Source organism: Schistocerca serialis, chromosome 8, assembly GCF_023864345.2.
Source record: "Schistocerca serialis cubense isolate TAMUIC-IGC-003099 chromosome 8, iqSchSeri2.2, whole genome shotgun sequence".
Taxonomy (NCBI): domain Eukaryota; kingdom Metazoa; phylum Arthropoda; class Insecta; order Orthoptera; family Acrididae; genus Schistocerca; species Schistocerca serialis.
In genome coordinates, this window is record NC_064645.1 from 151,552,084 (window position 1) to 151,558,083 (window position 6,000).

A 6,000-nucleotide genomic window follows, 5' to 3' on the forward strand; every position below is an offset into this window, starting at 1 on the left:
TCTGAGAACGAAAAATAGATGAGAGGTTAACTTGCCCTCTCTCACTGTCCTCTAGCTGCCATTGATTTCTGCATGGGTAGTGTCTCACTTCGGTACTGGTTAGTATGACATGAACCAGAGGAAATCATTGGAAACGATAGGAGAATCTCATACTTATAACCGATATATATATATATATATATATATATATATATATATATATATATATGTGTGTGTGTGTGTGTGTGTGTGTGTGTGAAACTAGGTAACTTTGCCAATCAGGATTTTCCATGGCTAAAACAAATCCTAGGTTGACCTCATTCATTCCAGGGTCATTCACTGACATGAAGCTGCAACCAGCATTTGTGGATGAAAAGTTTGCTGTGTAGTATGATTTATTTTGGGTCCAGGGGTCATTGCTAATCACATACTTACAATAAATATTTAATGCGCAGTTAAATGGCCTTGCAGCAAAGAAATATACCCATTCACACCATATCTTGAGGTCAGAGATGTCAAATGTCCCTAATCATTTCCAATGTCTCGGAGTATGAACTGCTCTCTGCTCATTGATTTACCCCTGCTCTATCACTTATTGCGTCACATTCATCAAGGACATACGTTCTCAAGTTCTCAGTGAACAAGGAAATCACATGTGTAATCTGTTTGTCTTTTTACCTAAGTAGGTGAGAGAGAAACTTGTCCTCTCTCAAGGTTGCTCAAGCCAGTATCATTAGAGCACTTCAGAGGAAGTTAAATAACTGTTAATAGGGGAGTTATAGATAATGAGCCAAATGCTAATGATGCTTGTAACACATTTCCTCATAAATTTATATCCCTTTTTTAACACTGTTGCATAAAAAAATTACTAAGTGTGACACCAGTTTTCAAAGAAACCTTGGATTACTACATGTATTAAAGTGTCTTCAGCAATAAAAAGAAAACTGTAAGATACCCCAAGAATTAGTAAAGACGCAGAAGTAATTTATACTATAAAAATTATTGTAGCATACTGAGAAAAGTTGTCAGAAAATCAAGAAATATGTGTGTTAGAAATAAAGGTAGCCACTCAGGCAATAAAATAAAATCAATATGGAATGTTGTTAGAAGGGAAAACGGAAGAGTCTGTTCTGAGAAATGTTAGATTAATTTTCACATAAAAAACTCTTGTGTCATAAGGAAAATCATTAAATCTTTGAAAAATAAGTGTTATGTTAGAGCAGATGACATCTCTAAACAAGATATTAAAACAATGTGGATCAGTTACAGCTGATGTTCTGAGGCACGTATGTAATGCACCACTAACTCAGGGTACTCTCGCACACAGATTAAAACATGCCATGGTCAAGACTCTCTACAAAAGAAGAGGGCACCACAGATGTCAATAATTGCCGTGTTCTGTTCACTGCCAGGTCTCCGCAGCCATCCCGCAAGCGCCTACGATAATCTGCAGTCTTCTGATTTTCTGTAAAAAGAAACTCAATGACTGCTTTCTTCTTCGAACGCACCTCCGTTGCAGATGCCACTTTGAAAGCTAAGTATAGCAATGCCACCTATGGGAGCTTAATAAGACTAGATGGGTTGAAACGAGAATATTGCACTACGTCCCACCACAAATTCCGCATATTTTAATCGAAACTGATCGAGGAAAAAATGTGTTGCATTACTTGCTGAAAGTTTCACATATGTTGTTGGCTCCACATCCGTAACAGCTGTTGGTGTTTGCATAAATAGCTTCGGTAAATAATTTACCCTTTCGTCTATATTTGTGCAACCTTTGTTTTCTAAGAACATCAACTTGTTACTTAATTTAATTTGATATACCTCAGTATTCTTTGATAAATATTCACAACTAACGGTTTTTACTTCATGTCGGATGCGTCATTTATTTCTAGTTATATAGGCTGTCTTGACCTTCAGATCACCGAAGTTAAGCGCTGTCGGGCTGGACTTGCACTTGGATGGGTGACCATCCGGTCGACCAAGCGCTGTTGGCAAGTGGGGTACACTCACCCCTTGTGAGGCAAACTGAGGAACTACTTGATTGAGAAGTAGTGGCTCCGGTCTAGTACACTGACACACGGCCGGGAGAGCGGTGTGCTGACCACATGCACCTCCGTTCAAAGGGTTCAAATCGCTCTAAGGACTATGGGACTTAACATCTGAGGTCATCAGTCCCGTAGACTTAGAACTACTTAAACCTAACTAACCTAAGGACAGCACACACATCCATGCCAGAGGCAGGATTCGAACCTGCGACCGTAGCAGCAGCGCGGTTCTGGACTGAAGCGCTTAGAACCGCTAGGCCACAGCGGCCGGCTTGCCCTCCGATCCGCATCCAGCGACACCTGTGAACTGAGGATGACACGGCGGCCAGTCGGTACCGTTGGGCCTTCGTGGCCTCTTCGGGCGAAGTTTTTCAGTTTTTTTGTGTAGGCTGTGTACTGTTACGCTACGTATTTCGAACCTCTGACCACTTATAATTCAAAAGAAGTTTTGGACCATTCTATCCTTTACTACCGTATAGACTTTTGTAATTTACTTTTAGTTTCTTATGGTACTTATAAAGTTAAGGATAAGCGTATTGTTCTCCTAGGCAACTTCTAATAACTTACTGTATCTCTACTGCTGGTACCACATATAACGTTTTCCTCTGAAGAACCGATGTTTAATGTACTCCCTTCTTTACCAGTAAGATACCCCATCATAGTTTTGTTGAGTGGCTTGCCATAATTTAATTTTTTTTTGTGTTTTTTTAACTCTACTTGGAGGTATTACAATGACATATCGGAATGTGAGCACATTGCTGCTTATACAGCTACGTTAGCTGAGGTTAATTGAATTACAGTAACTAAACCGTTCACTGCTTGCTTTATATTATTTCCAATGTATAGTCTTCCTCTTCCCAAAGTTTTCATAATTGCAGAAATCAAACCCAAAGTTTGTGTTTAGAGCTTTACGTTTTCACTCGAAATGAAGCGGGACATGTCACAGGTTTGACAACAGCGACAATCTACAGACCAGAGTCTCCAAAAGCTTCTACCATTCTGGCTTTTCTCTGCATGTTCACGAAGCAATCTTGATAAAGAGCATCCGTGCTCCACATTAAAGCACGGTGTTTAGTACCCTAGGTAAAGCCTCATAATGTGATGACTGGGTGTTGTGTGATGTCCTTAGGTTAGTTAGGTTTAAGTAGTTCTAAGTTCTAGGGGACTGATGACCATAGATGTTAAGTCCCATAGTGCTCAGAGCCAGTTGAACTAGAAGCCTCATAAAAAGCTTAAATAATGCTCACTTCTTTATCGGCTGTTACAGTAGGTTTGTGATGAAGCTCAGTTAGGGAGGTCAGTGACGCAACAATACAGCGTTCCGTTTTTAGGCCAGCCTCTCCCAGCAACTGCTAACCACGGAAGACAATGTCTCCTATAACGTTGCAGACAATGTCATCGTTTTGTGGACCTTTAGGAGTACGTTCCATAGAATAATGACCCATGGTGCATGATGCACACAGGTATGCTCATGGTCCCGGTGAATTTCTGACGACCCGTAGAGACTAAGCAATAGTCTGGAGCTCTTTCATCTCTTCACTGAAAAATGAGCTCAGATGTTAATGGATATATTTCGGACCAAGTATGCTTCCTGTGCTGTGAAAATAATTTTCGATGGCATCTTGTCTATATCGGCATACCACCTGTCCAGAAAGCGCAGCTTATTTTACGGGGTTCAAAGTCGTGTAAATTTTCCAGGAAGGGTAGCTCAAAGTCCTGACCTAGGCTTTGTTTAACATATTTGTATCGAATGAGAACTCATATTGGTCGTTCTCTACGCTTCAGGAAGAATGGAGACACCATTCTACTTTCAGTATATCAGAACTTGCAAAAAGCCTGCACAAAGTTGTGACAACAGAAAACGAACGTCAATTAGAGTGTGGCACTTTTAGTCTGCATACCGCAGTTCGAGAACAAGTTATGCACAATTAACGTGTGGAACCGGTTCCACAGAAATGACAAGATACTGCAACTTACTGTTGAACTAAGATGATAAAAAAGGTGTTTACATCGACTTAAAAAAATAATTTTATTTCAACTTAAAAAAATCGTTTCATTTCTTTGGCTGTGTATTTTAGACGTTAAGCACATATGGGATGTAAGGCTGTACTTAGGTTCATTACGTTTTTCCGGCATCACTTCAGTGTCCGATCTCCGTTCTACATGTGACTGTACTGTGACTCACATGGCACGAATCACATTAAGCTAACCGTGTAAAAATGAAATGTTGAAAACGACGCTGATAGAAATGAAATGAACCGTGTCCTGGCAATCTGAAAATTCATTATAGGTAAAAATGTCCGACATGCTGAGTTTCGAAGCAAGTTCTGTGACGTAGTGCCCTACGACTTAAACAGTTGAGAAAGAATGACGAATCTGTTCAAGTCTTCAGTCTTTACTTAATTCTCTCGTTCCTCTTCCTCGATAACAAAGATTGGAAAAACACACATGAAGGTCCATGACGATATAAAAAAGTTAAAAAACTGGTATTAAACGAAACGCAAGAGCGAGTTTGAGAATTGTCCCCTATTGCTACAGGTATCAAAACGGTTTACATAACTTTTAATTTTAGCTTTCTCCATTACAGAACAGAAATAGGATTTTACTGCTGGTAGATGAGAAAATTTTCATCAGAACAATTTGTTTACCACATGTGGCGAAATAAATAAAAAAAATTAAATTTATTGATTTTTTTGAAAAGAGAAAAAATTATGAATATGGAACTGTAAATTTAGAATTTTTGAAAGGCTTTTTTTTATGGACTGTATTGACCGGCTTGAATGCGGACGAATTCAGTGCTATGTGAAATTTGCCTGTAATATAATTTACCATTCCGATTAATTACATTTTTGAATTCTACGTCATTGTTGATTTATTCAGAGTTCTCACCTTAGACGTAGAATTCGTCCTTCTGCCACAATATTAATTCATTAGTCGCCATCGATGTTCTTCTCTTTGTTGACCATGTGTATCTTCCTGAGTCGGCATCGGTTCACTTCACGAAGACGGTGGAAACCAAGGAATATAATGCTACGTGCCTTCAAATAATTCTCGTAAAACTTCGATACTTCTCACTATTTTTTCACAAGACAATAAGACTTGCTCTGCTCGTCGCACAAACCATGAATACTAACAAGATGGCTGCCTTTCCGCACACATCAAAATTACGTCCATCCTCTACAAGGTAACAATCGAAAGTGTCTCTTAACTCCTTCTTTGAGTATGAAACAAAAGAGAATTCAATATAAACATTACAGAGATTATATTCTGCATCCCTCTCAATTTAATCTTTGGCGCAGCCTTTAAGGTATTGTATGTATCTGCGTCGGAATGTGTCATTACACACAGGATAGTAAGTATGAAATCTTTAGATGTCAAAACTCGCTATGTCACAGACTATATAGAGAAACAGATTCCGACACATATTCTAGAAGAGTGAGCAACCATTTCACCACATTATGGCGGCGACATCTCGTAATGTGGAGCCATTCAGATCCATGTGGCTTAGAACGCCGTCTAGCTACCATCATCTCAGCTGGACTGGTGGATCCAACGAGCACACCTCTCAGTCGATGGTGTGTAATATGTTCTCATTAGGATTCGGGTCATGCCATCTGGGAGACGAATACAGAGGCACCGTCATCTATATAGTGTTCACAAACCATTCTCATGTGTTTTAGGGATTTACAGATGGTGTGTTGTCATGGTGAAAGCGCAGACAACCTGTGAAGTTCTGCAGCCGATTAAATGAATGCATGTACACATCCTGTTCTTTTCAGCTTCTTTATCCGCGGCCACTGTTATATAACCTTGTTAAAATCGTCTTTTGGAACTATAATAAAAGTCTTAAATAGACTACATGCGATTAGTTTTGTTTTAAAGCATCTTTAGTGGTTACTGTAACAGTATGGTTTTTCTTATGATTCATTTTGCTAGGATCGTGGACAGTTTTCGACCTTGAACTTATTGCTAT